Source organism: Canis lupus, chromosome 36 (genome assembly GCF_003254725.2).
Source record: "Canis lupus dingo isolate Sandy chromosome 36, ASM325472v2, whole genome shotgun sequence".
NCBI lineage: Eukaryota > Metazoa > Chordata > Mammalia > Carnivora > Canidae > Canis > Canis lupus.
Window position 1 is genome coordinate 23,198,569 of NC_064278.1, and position 12,302 is coordinate 23,210,870.

The following is a 12,302-nucleotide window of genomic DNA, read 5'->3' on the forward strand; positions in this document are numbered from 1 at the left end:
ACCTGATTGGATGACAGGTGCATGCATGCTTAATCAGATTAAAACAGCCTACCAACAAGCCCATAAAAAACCCTAGACTTAAAAACTCCTGTGGCCCTCTTGAGTCCCTTCCCTCTTGGGGAGCTTTGTACTTATCACTTTGCTATCATTCAGTAAACTTGGCTTTACTGCCCATCCCTCTGTCTGGTTTACCTCTTCATTCTTGGAAGAGGCATGACCAAGAACAGTGGGCACTGAAGGAGAAAGAAATCCTGTGACACGTGGACAAGTAATTCTATTTCTTTATTCCGCTATATTCTTTTTTATACACTGGGGAAAATAAGAGTAGCTACAGCATAGGACTCATAGGAGTACTAATTCAGATTTTTCCATACAAAATGCTTAATCCTATGCTGACACACAGCAAGTATTCAATAAGCTTTGGTTACTGTGTTATGAACCGTTCCTACTCTTCTCACACTATGCCATATCCCAGGAAAGCATAAATACTTAAATTCATTAATAGTAAAAGGTAGGATATGTAAGAGATCATAAATTATCAACAAAATGTTAAAGAGTTTCATGAAAGAAATTACATCTGGTTAGGAGTTAGGTTCATAAATGTTTTCATAGATGAATTATCTCTTAAGATAAGCCTTGAGGAATGATTGGTATTTTGAGAAGTGGATATGGGATAATAGCGGGGGGAAAGGCATAAGCAAAAAACATGGAGAAAATTGAATGTATTAAAATGAAAATTCTTAAGGATTCAAGGTATTCTTAGCATATCTGGTTAAGAACGTAAAACAAGAAAGAAAAAAGCAGAACCTTGGAGTAAGCAAAGATTAATGACCTTGGAGTAGGCAAAGATTTCTTTTTTCTAAAGATTTATTTATTCATTCTAGAGAGAGAAAGAGCACTTGTGTGTGCACTAGCAGGAGGTGGGGTGGGGCAGGGCAGCATGGGGACAGCAGGAGAGAATCCCTAGTGGGCTCCCCACTGAGTGTGGAGCCCCAAGTGGGGCTCAATCCCATGACCCATGAAATCATGCTCTAAGCCAAAATCAACAGCTGCTCAGCCTCCTGAACCACCTAGGCACCCAGCAAGGATTTCTTAAATAGGAAACAAAAGATATTAATCATAGGGGCACCTGCGTGGCCTAGTCAGTTAAGCATCTCATTCTTGATTTCAGCTCAGGTCATGATATCAAAGTAGTGAAATGGAGCCAGGCCTTGGGCTATGTGCTCAGCAGGGAGTCTGCTGGAGATTCTCTCTCTTCCTCTGCCACTCCCTCAAATAAATAAATAAATCTTGAAAAAAAGATGTCAATCATAAGAGAAAAAAAATTGACAATATACTCTATGAAGAATAAAGCTGTGGGACTGATACATTAAGGAAATGAAAAGGCAATCCATAGTGGGAGATAATAATAAAACATGTATTTGGACAAGGACTTTAATCTAGAATACTGAACTCCTAAAGATCGATGAGAAAATGAAAACACGATAGAAAAAAATGAGTAGATTAATCACTTCATGAAAATATATACAAAGATGGCCAGTAAACATGAAGAAATACTTAACTTCATTAGTCATTAGGGAAATGCAAATTCTGCAATGAGCTATCACTATATACCCATAAGAATGGCTACAATGAAGAAAGATAGAGATTATCTAGTGTTGATGAGGATATGGAGCAACTAAAAAAAAAAAGGATATGGAGCAACTATAACTTTTTTTTTTCACTTTTTATTTAAATTCCAGTTAGTGAGCATACAGCATAAGACTAGTTTCAGGTATATGATACAGTGATTCATCACTTCCATACATCACCTCGTGTTCACCACAAGTGTACTCCTTAATCCCCATCACCTATTCAACCCATCCCCCACCAACCTCCCATCTGGTGTCAATTGTTACAACTACTTTGTATGGCTTTAAAAAAATTTTTTTTAATTTAAATTCAATTTAATTAAACACATTGTATTATGAGTCTCAGAGGTAGAGGTCAGTGCTGTAGAGGTCATTAGCTGCATGCAACATCCAGTGCTCATTTCATCATGTGCCCTCCTTAACGCCCATCACCCAGTAGTAACCCCCATCCCCCTCCACCCACCTCTCCCCTCCAGCAACCCTCAGCTTGTTCTCTAGAGCTAAGAGTCTCTTAGGATTGCCTCCCTCTGTTTTCCTCTCATTTTATTTTCCTTCCTTTCCCCTATGTTCATCTGTTTCATTTATCAAATTCCACCATATGAGTGAAATCGTATGGTATTTGTCTTTCTCTGACTTATTTCGCTTAGCATAATACCCTCTAGTTCCATCCACATCATTGCAAATGACAAGATTTTATTCTTTTTGATAGCTGAGTAATTTTCCATTGTATATAGATACCTCATCTTCCTTATCCATTTCATGTGTTGATGGGCATCTGGACTCTTTCCGTATTTTGGCAGTTGTGGACATTGCTGCTATAAACATTGGGTTGCAGGTGCCCCTTCATATCACTATCAGTGTTAGAACTACTTTGAAAAACTAAATAGCAATATCTACTAAAACTTAATATATACATTATCCTATGACTCAGCAATTCTCCTTCTAGGTATTTACTCAATAGGAAGGATATGTACTAGAACGCTAATTGCAATACTATTTATAATAGCCTCAAACTGGAAATTAGCTGATTAACTCATCAAGAGTAGAAATAAATAATTTTGGTTCTTCATGCAGTAAAACATTCACATAATGAAATATAGAAATGAGAATAAATAATTTATAATTATATGCAATAACAAATAGAACTTTTAAGTATAATGTTGAGGAAAAAACTAAAATGAGGGAGAATATCAACATGCTGTATGACACCAATTTACACAAAGTACAAAATCATGCAAAACTAATCTATACTGTTAGGATAGGGCTATCCTTGTAGGAAGGGTGGGGGGAGCGACAGAGGGGCTTGCAGGGTGCTGGAAATTCTCTTTTGTCTTTGTGCCAGTTATGCAGGTATGTTTAGTTCAACTGTACACTTTGCACATTTCTGCATGTTTTCTCTAACAGAAACTTTTTATTTTTTTTTTATTTTTAACAGAAACTTTTTAAAAGTAATGTGTTCCACGATAATAATTTTAGTAAACTGGGCAAATACAGGCAAAATTCTCCAATAAGAAGAACATCTTCAAACACTGTCAAGTTTGTATACTTTTAGGATGAATATGATGTTTTTTTTTTCCATTGCCAGCTTGATTCTGTTCAAAATGATTTGTGAGAAAATAAAGTTTCCTTTCATGTTAATGCTTCCTTGCTGAATTTCATAAGTGGATGGAAGAGAATGACACAGAATCTACTGATGCCAAAGAGAAAAACACGGATCTAGAACTGAGTCTATAAAATCCTAACAATTGGTGGTTCTGCTCTGGAGTCTCCCTTGGGGGCACCTCAGGGTTCCCTCCAAAGAGCTCCAACAGCAGCAGCCAGGAAGAATGTTGCATTTAAAAATAAATCCTTCTGAGTACCACACTGAAGTTTATGGGCAATAATGAAGTGCTGCATCAAAAAACAGCAGTGAAGCCACAGCATGATAGATTTTAAGCCACAACGTCCTTTGGGTTTAGTAGTAATATGCCAACTTTTACACAAAACGATGAATCCTTTCCTAAGATGCAAAGGATGACTTTTAGAATGTGTGGCAATAGAATACTTAGAGCTAGGTGGTGATTCATTTATACCTGAATATGTTGTCCATGTACTGACTTTCTTATATTGCAAAAAGGGTAAGATTTTCTTCTTCTTTTTTTTTTTACTCTATAGTATAAAATAGTTTGATTAAACATGTGGCATACTGCATTCATTGTCATCCTTTTGGAAGCAGAATTGAAAAATCTGAGAATTTCAGAATTTAAATAAAAAAGATAACTGGTTTTCAAAAAAGGTCTTGAGGACCAATTGTCTTCTTTGGAGCTGAGTTTACAACATTTTTGCTTTGTTATCATTTTTCCACTTGCAAGCTGATATGATTAAGCATGACCATGCGAGAAAGGAAACTCAAAGAAGGAAAAACAGGGTTCTGGCAAGTGCTTTGTCATTTTTTGAAATAGTTTTTAATACACCTGACTTATCAAAAGGGAATGTCATGTGCTTAGTTCCTAAATTACTAAGTCTTTAGAGAAGCCAAAATTATCTCCAGACAGGGCTTTACTAAAATTGTCTGAGGTCAAGAGTGGATTGGGAGGTCATGGTAGCCTGACGAAACTTTCTGGCAAAAAGACGAGGGAGATGGTCCTGAGCTACATTTGCCCAGTGACTCCTTTCTATGGCATCAAGATGCTTTCATAAAGTTGAGCTTCTTTCTGTTACAGAGGAACCTTTTTGCTCTCCCTTCACAGCATGTGAAGGACCTAATGGCTACATAGAACCATGGCTTATTTTAGAAACCTTCTAAATAATACAGTCTTTCGTAGGAAAAGCAACAACTATGTTTTCAAACTGTTGAATACTTCTAGAGGAATTCTATTTTGTAAAATTTGGGGGGGTAAACATAATTTAAGAATCTACCCCTTGTTTTACATGAGATAAATGATTAAGAGAATTTAATGCAGCATGATACCTGACTGATGGTATAATCACATTTAGAGTTCCCATTGCCCAGAGACACTGCTTTGAATATTTAAGTCTATATAAAGATGTACAAGAATCATATGTTGAAGTCTTGATCTTCTTTAAAAATTTAAAGAGATTTGTATTTGGTCTGTTTTCTTTTCAAGTTTTGACTGAAATTTAGAGGTATTCATTTTTCACTGAGATTTTAATTTTAATGTTTTATTAATATGAATAAAGAAATTATATCAAAGAGAAAAGCACTGCAGCCAAGTGCCAACATCTCCTTCTATTTTAAAGAACAGCAGATTGATCACAACACCTCATTTTAAATAATTCTCTCAATATTTCCAATGGAATAAAAAAGAGAACAACAAACCCCATTAAAACTCTGCTTTCAACTCTACTGTTTAGGTCAATATAACTAATTCAAATAGCTTCATAGCAGGAGGCATGCATACATTTGCTGGTGATTTTTACACTGAAGTTTTTATCAGTAACTGCAATAAACATACTATCTAAAAAGACACATTTTTTTCCAAGCTATGGCAAACTGACCTTCCACTGGAGCAGATCAAAGCAGCAAGACCATTGAGGCCTCTGGGTCTGTCTTTAGGCCTCTCTTCTGCAGCTCACAAAAGGGCCAGGCTGAGCGGGATGCATGCAGCAACTCAGGAGGTCAACATATAAATTCTAGCTCCAGGATACAAAATGTTTTGCCCCCCTAGTTTCAGAGAATTTCAGTTCTTGCATTCAGTGACTTGGCTATTTGCATTTAAGAACCAAATGGGTGGGAAAAGGAATAGTGGTTTACTTAATGGTCCTTTAAAAAGATATTTTTTTCCTCCAGAAGCTTGCTCAATTTAAAGAAACAGAGTTAATATTTACTCTGCCAGTTTTCTCTACTCCCACCTTGGTAGAGAAGAGAGATTTCCTTAGCTTAAATATTAACCAAACCTTTTAAGCTATTCAAAAGTTGTTGCTCATGTTAAAAAAAAAAAAAAAAAAAGAAAAAGTAATAGGCTCCCAGAAAGCACAATTTGGGAAGAAACAGGGCAGCAACAAGTGTGCTATACAAACCATTTTCCTTTGCCTACATAGTCCACAGTTTCCATATTATTAATGCACTCACTATAGAGAATTCAAGACAAATTCTATTGGATTATAATCCTGGTGACTGTCATAGATGAGGCTACATTTGGTCCTCCATCAGTCAAGAAGCCATTTCCATCCAGAAAATGCAGAGATGGCTCCCCCTTGGCAGTCAGGATGCATGAAAACTGCCATTTCATCCCCGTGGAAACCTGGTATGGGGTGACTAATCCGGCCATGCCAGGAACGGAGTGAGCAAATATTGTAAGTAATGGGGAGATAGTGAGGTTCACTTGGGGCAGAAGTTGAGAGTGATTTGAGGAGGGAAGGAAGAGTGGTTAAGTTTGGCTTACTTTTACAGAGAAGACTAGAATTAGCACTAAATTTGGAAGTTCCTAACATCTCACTCCGAAAATGAGTTTCTTCCCTTTTATCTTTAATCATGTTGTAGAAATCTGTACAGAATGAAGTAGAACAGAGCAAAAACTATGTAAGCAGGAACAACTGAGTTAAGCAAGACATCTAATTTCCTCAAACCAAGGAGCTGGCCAACTGGGAGACAAGGTGACATCGCCCTTATCCTGAGAAACACGGAGTCAGGTGACCTATGGGATGCTCGCACATCAAAGGGTCTTTAGTGGGTATTAAATGGAATGAATAACCCTTGACCTGGCTTCTTGGAAATCTGCCATTGTCCTGACATCTTAGAAATTGAGGTGACTTGCTTTAAGTCATTCAGGCAGCTTCTGGGGCACTAGTGATATGCAAAACAGCGTCAGATAAGGCCCTCCAGTGAATGCCCAAGGACTGTCTGCGTTGGAAGTGATTCATCATAAATGATCACCCCTGTCCCTGCGTGTCATGTTTATTCTTATACCATTATACTGACTTTGTACCAGTTTTTCTTCTATGGAATTTCTTTTTGGCTTCTCGAATGACTTGGTCTCACTTCCCCAGTGAACACCAAAAGTCAAAGACATGGTGATTTTTTTAATAAGGTGTCTCATGGAAAGTAGAGAATTTAATCATAGCACACATCATTTTCCTTGTCAATGATTTGCTTTATAAGACAAGAAAGGGATGGAAATACTTTTTTTTTTAGAAGAACATTTGTTTTGACTCTTGGTCTCTTCTGAACTTCAAACAGCCTTTTAAGCTCCCTTTGCTATAAAGGACACAAATGGAAAAGTAACAGACCTAGGGCTCAATGTATTTAATTTGACAAAGCGTGTTTCCAGTTAAAGAAAATGCAAAAAAGAACCCAAAGTTCCAAAATTGCACAATCTCTATTTCCAACCTTTGATTGACTTATATGTCTTTTTTTTTCTCTAACACCTTTCTCTGTGTCTCTCTCAGCCCCCGCAGTCTCCCTAGACTCCCTCCCTCTCACCTGTTTATCTGTTCTGCTTCTCTTCTCTCTCTTGTCTCTCTCATGTCTCTGTTTCCATCTCTTCCTACCTCTGCATGTGTATGGACCTGTCTGTCTCTCTTGACTCTTTGTCTCTGTTGCTCTCTCTCACCATAATACTGCCAGGGAACTGGAAAGCACTCAAACTTTGTTATTTGCCTTCTTTCACAGCATTCATTTTGTTTTCAATATTTGCTTCTATGAATCAAAAGATGAATAGCAAGATTTTACTAGTATCAGGACAAGTTTGTCCCTGTGACAAGATAAAACAATGAGATGAAGGTCACATCTCTGCTTATGTCTCAAGTAGTCATGTCAGTTGCAATCACTGAGGATTGTTTTTATATACACTCACATGATTGTATCTGCCATACTCAAGACAGAGTAGAGCAAGTTAAGAACTTAAATTCACCACAGAATTGAGGGGTATATTTAGAAATTTGTCATCAGTGTCTTGGGTCATACAAATACTATAGCTTTTTGTTGAGGAACACAAGGTGCTTAAACACGTACAAAGTCAACTTCTAACCTGTTACATGGCTCATGATCGATCCTCCCAACATTTTTCTAATGAAGAAAATGGTGCTCGGGGAGAAATGATTCCATGACAAAGCAAATATACAGAATGAAGCCAACAATGGGCCCGGGGCTAGAAAACTATTTTCTTCCAAAATCAGGTACGAGTCTAATTGTGATAACTACACCGAGCAACAACATCTACTAAGAAGTCCCACATCACAGAGTGTGTAGGACCTTGGAAAAATTAAGGCTCGTGGGCTTTAATTTATTAGTTTTTGCAAAAGTCTACTGAATCCTCAGTGTTTACAGCTCTTATTCACCAATGAGGTAGAATAAAAGAAGTTGATATTCTTTCCATATTTTCCAAACCACCTAAAATCCTACTGGGGACCATGAGATAAAAACATCTACCTAGTGCCAAGACTTCTTAAGTTTTTTTCCTAACAATAATTTTTATTCATGTTTAAAAAATGGCAAAATTGAAAAAAAAATAGGAATTTCAGGTGGGGAAACCCAAAGTGATAACATTAAAACAAAAATGAGAATTTCACAAGCATCTATTGTATACATACAAACTGCATCTATCCTCATAACAAACAATACTCCCACTTGAGGAGCTAAACTTACCTGGTTTCCAGAGAGATTTCTATGCCCAAGGGTCTAAATAAACAATGAAACTCTTGAATTTTGACTTGAACTAGATGAAACATTAAAAAGACTTGAAACGTGCTTATCATAAAAATCAGGTGACAAGAGTGCAAACCACCCACGTCACCTAATTTGGGGACAGGCTACCAGCCACTATCCTGTCCGTTTGGATGCGAATTCCTGAATAGGTACAATCATCAGCTTAAATATACTTTCGCAAGAGAAAAGTGAGAGAGGGTTCTAAACACTTGGATTAAACCTGAATTTCATTTTTACCTCCTAGTTATTCTGAGACACACTTCAAAAAGAAAAAAGATAAAGGAACTGTGGGCAAGCAGTCACATCTTCATTCTATTTAGCAAAGTGAACCAGTATTACAATCTAAATAAAAACAAGTTAGGAAAACCGGGACGTTATTGGGCAGGGGAGTTGTGAAATTAGCAAATTCTATTTGCTCCAATTCTGCTACTTTTCTCTTCTTCTGAAATTGATTTTAACTGTTTTACATTTCTGTCACATCCTTCACGAAAAAGTTCCCTGAGGTGTAAATGCTGATCACCCAGCAATGCTTACCTTCGTAGTTAAGATTACAGTCCACGTTCACTTCTGCATTCGAGCACTGTACGAAGCATTACATTGAGAGAGAAATAATTCCATCATTTCAACCTGGTGCTTCTGTGAAATGTGGTGCTAGGAAACAGCCGCTGGCCAGTGCGTCTGAACAAATCATACGTCCTGTAATTGCCGCTTAGCTCTAATTACTATTGAGGATAGTGTTTGCAACTTGATTCCAGGGAGAGGGCAGACTGCCTTCTGACGACACTGAACCAAATATATCCTAAAAGGCTGACAATTACTTTCTTTCATGTAATTTTTCTCAGAGCTCTCAGCTACTCAGAAACTACTACTTGGCCGAGGTAAAAATGAAATCGAATCGTCTGACACCCACCTCTCCTGCCCAGCAAAGCAATGCAACTCTCAAAATACTTATTTATCATAACAATTTGGAGTTTAAAAACTTTTTTAAAATAGATTTTATTTCTGTATTTGAGAGAGAGAGAGAGACAGAGCAAGAGCAGGGGCAAAGGGTAAGGGGCAGAGGGAGAAGCAGGCTCCCTGCTGAGCAAGGATCGCAGTGTGGACTTGATCCCAGGATCCTAAGATCATGACCTGAGCTGAAGGCAGATGCTTAACCAACTGAGTCATCCAGGCACCCAACAGTTTGGAGTTTTTGGTATCACTTAGACTTAAAGGGAATTTTTTTTTTTTTTTTTTAGGTAGGCAACTAAATCTTTATTTTGAAATTGCTTTTTATTTCAAAAAGGAATGTGTTCTCAAAATATGAACTGTGTCTATATTCTGTTAGTCCAGAATAGTTTATTTGCATACCATTAGGCCTGAAGAATTTCTTTCTTTCCTTTCTTACGCATTTTTTGGTTTTAAATAAAGATTCACAGCAGGTGACAATTTGAGGTTGATAACATTAACAGGGACGTTTATGCTTTTCAATGCCAAAAACCTAATTTTTCAGTCATTTGGGAGGATTATCATGGTGAAATGAGCTTGGATCCAAAATGATACATCATGTATTCATATATCTAATCTCACTTTGCACCTAGTGGAATCTGATCATGTGATCATAATAAGGCTTCTGATATATCCATGTTGCACAGTGTGGCTATGACTGATTGGCTGTTTCCCTTATGCTAGGCTGATGGTCACTGATGAGTTAGTTTAGTGAGCATTTGACTGAATGAAAGAAACTTGAAATGGCTGATGTTTTAAATGTCAGAAAGGATTTTGGACCTTTGGTTGTGCAACTTAGCACATTTGCCAACCACAGCCAACACTTTAGTGATGTACAGAGCATATTGCGCTCACCCAAATTCAGAGATTTGATATATCTGCTTATGTCAGATTTGCATGGTAACTATCAGGGACAGGTAAACCTAAGGGAATAATTAGATGCAGCAATCAAAATGGTAATTACCATACCAGCTCTTAGAACTGTGCATATGTCAGGCCCCATGATCTCGGTTGTTACGAATAATAACAAAATAGCGCTCAAAATGGAACTGTGGCATGCTAGCTCTATACTTATTTTCCCCCAAATAGCAATTGTGCACTTCGGGCTCACATAATATTTAGTTCATGATTAGAACAAACTCGTATTGGGCACCTGGGTGGCTCAGTTGGTTAAGCATCAGATTCTTGATTCCTGCTCAGGTCATGGTCTCAGGGTCTTGAGATCAAGCCCCACATAGGGCTCCACACAGGGAGTGGAGCCTGCTTAAGATTCTCTCTCCCTCTGCCCTTACCACCCTCACCCCCAATTAAAATAAACTTATAGTCATTGCTGTGGTTTTCACTTTTAATTTTTATTTCATTTTTTAAAAAATCCTATACCTAAATTTAAAAATCTAGACCTCAGAAAACTTTGTGTTCAGTAGGGATTATGCTATTACTTTCTTTGAAGTATTTTTCTTTCAAAGGAGCTAGGCAAATTATTCCATTCTTTTTTTGCCTGCCTTTAAATCATGCCTGATTCCTGGAGTATTTTCCAGACCATATCCAGGCCTGGCATACTAGGCTATCCTCAAACTCCCAAACCTTTTATTTGTACTGGTCCTTCGTTTAGTTTGGTGGTATACAAAGTGTGGTACCCAGAAGCATCTGCATCATCTACTAACTTGTTAGTAAAGCAAATTCCCAGGCTCCATCCCGGACCGCAGAATTATAAACTCTGGGAGTGGGACCCAGAAGTCTGTGTTTTAACCAACCCTCCAAATGATTGGAAACACACTGATGGTTGAGGACTACTGGTCCATGGTGCATGTATGTACCAAGAGTGGTAGAAGAATGTGATAAAAAACATTTAAGCTTCTATAAGGGAAACCATGGGAGAGCATAAGTCCTAGCAGAGAGGTTGCATTTAAGCGGTCATTAAAGGGGTGGCAAGAGACTGAATGAATCTGAAGGAGGCATCAGCCATCCCTCACCTGGCTAACCCAGCACGTGTGCCCTTGAGTTAATGCAGCCCCACCAATTCCAAGATCTTACTCTATAAGTTACCATCTTTCTTCAGTCAGCTCATTCTTAAAGAAAACAAAGAAAACTTCCCTGATTTTGTTAGTTTCTTAGTCTATAAACTACTCTGTATTTTCCTTTAATTCCTTTTAGCATAGCCTACACTTCCTTTCTCAGCTTTTTTACTATCACTTCATAAATCTGGCTTCTGATTTCTCCATCTTAATAAAACTACAGTTTTGAAGTCCTTTATCAGTCCTTGGCCTCTGTACCATTGGAAGAATGTGAATTTATTCCATGTCTAAATACCTTTTCTCCAAGCTCAGCTTTTATATTTCTGAACACCTGCTGGACTCCTCTCACCTGTATAATCCCTTTGGCATCTCAACTTCAACTTGTACAAAATGCAACTGGTCATCCCAGCCCACCTCCCAACCCTAGAAGGGACATTCCTCCTCTTGTGGTCTTTATTTTGCTGCCTGGTACCACTAGTTTTCTGGTTATATAGACTCTAAAATTTGAATCTGCATTTGACCTTTCCCTCTTCCTTGCCCCTGAACCAAGTTAGTTACTTTTATGACATTTTTCATCTCCTTAACCTTTTCATACTCACTACTGTTACCTTCATTTAGGTCCTCATTAGCTGTTCACTAGCATAATTCTTTAATCACTATATTCCCCCATGTGGTTAAATGAATTCTTGAGGATAGCTTGAATCAATCACTTTCCTGTTCAAATATCTTCCATTTGCTCACCTTAGTGAGATACAGGCTCTGAAATCCCATACCGTAGACCTGTCCAATCCCATACTGTACATCTGTTCAATCTCATATCGTACACCTGTTCAAATCTCTACTCTGCTACTTACCAGCTGGGCAGCATTCAATGAATTAATTGACTTGTTAAGCCCATTTTCTCAGCTGACAAGTAGGAATAAACACACTTATGAGGAGACCAGAAGGAACTAATGCATGTAAATTCTTACTAAAGTGCACAGAATGCTGAAGGATTTAGTGTATGATAAGCGATAGTATCTC

General features: G+C 37.8%; 1 protein-coding gene across 15 annotated transcripts in view; it reads right to left on the reverse strand.

The window, feature by feature from the left end:
• The window catches only part of ZNF385B (zinc finger protein 385B), a 382,539-nt gene that overhangs the window by 100,108 nt on the left and 270,129 nt on the right, over positions 1–12,302 (reverse strand). Inside the window, exon 2 of one of the 15 annotated variants that reach the window (XM_025460363.3) lies at positions 8,812–8,857. The exons of 13 other annotated variants lie outside the window; for them this stretch is intronic. The gene's annotated coding sequence lies outside the window, so the exon portion shown is untranslated. Of the gene's footprint in view, positions 1–5,129; positions 5,379–8,811; positions 8,858–12,302 lie in introns of those variants that run through there. One more of the 15 variants, XM_025460361.3, reaches the window with a different exon arrangement.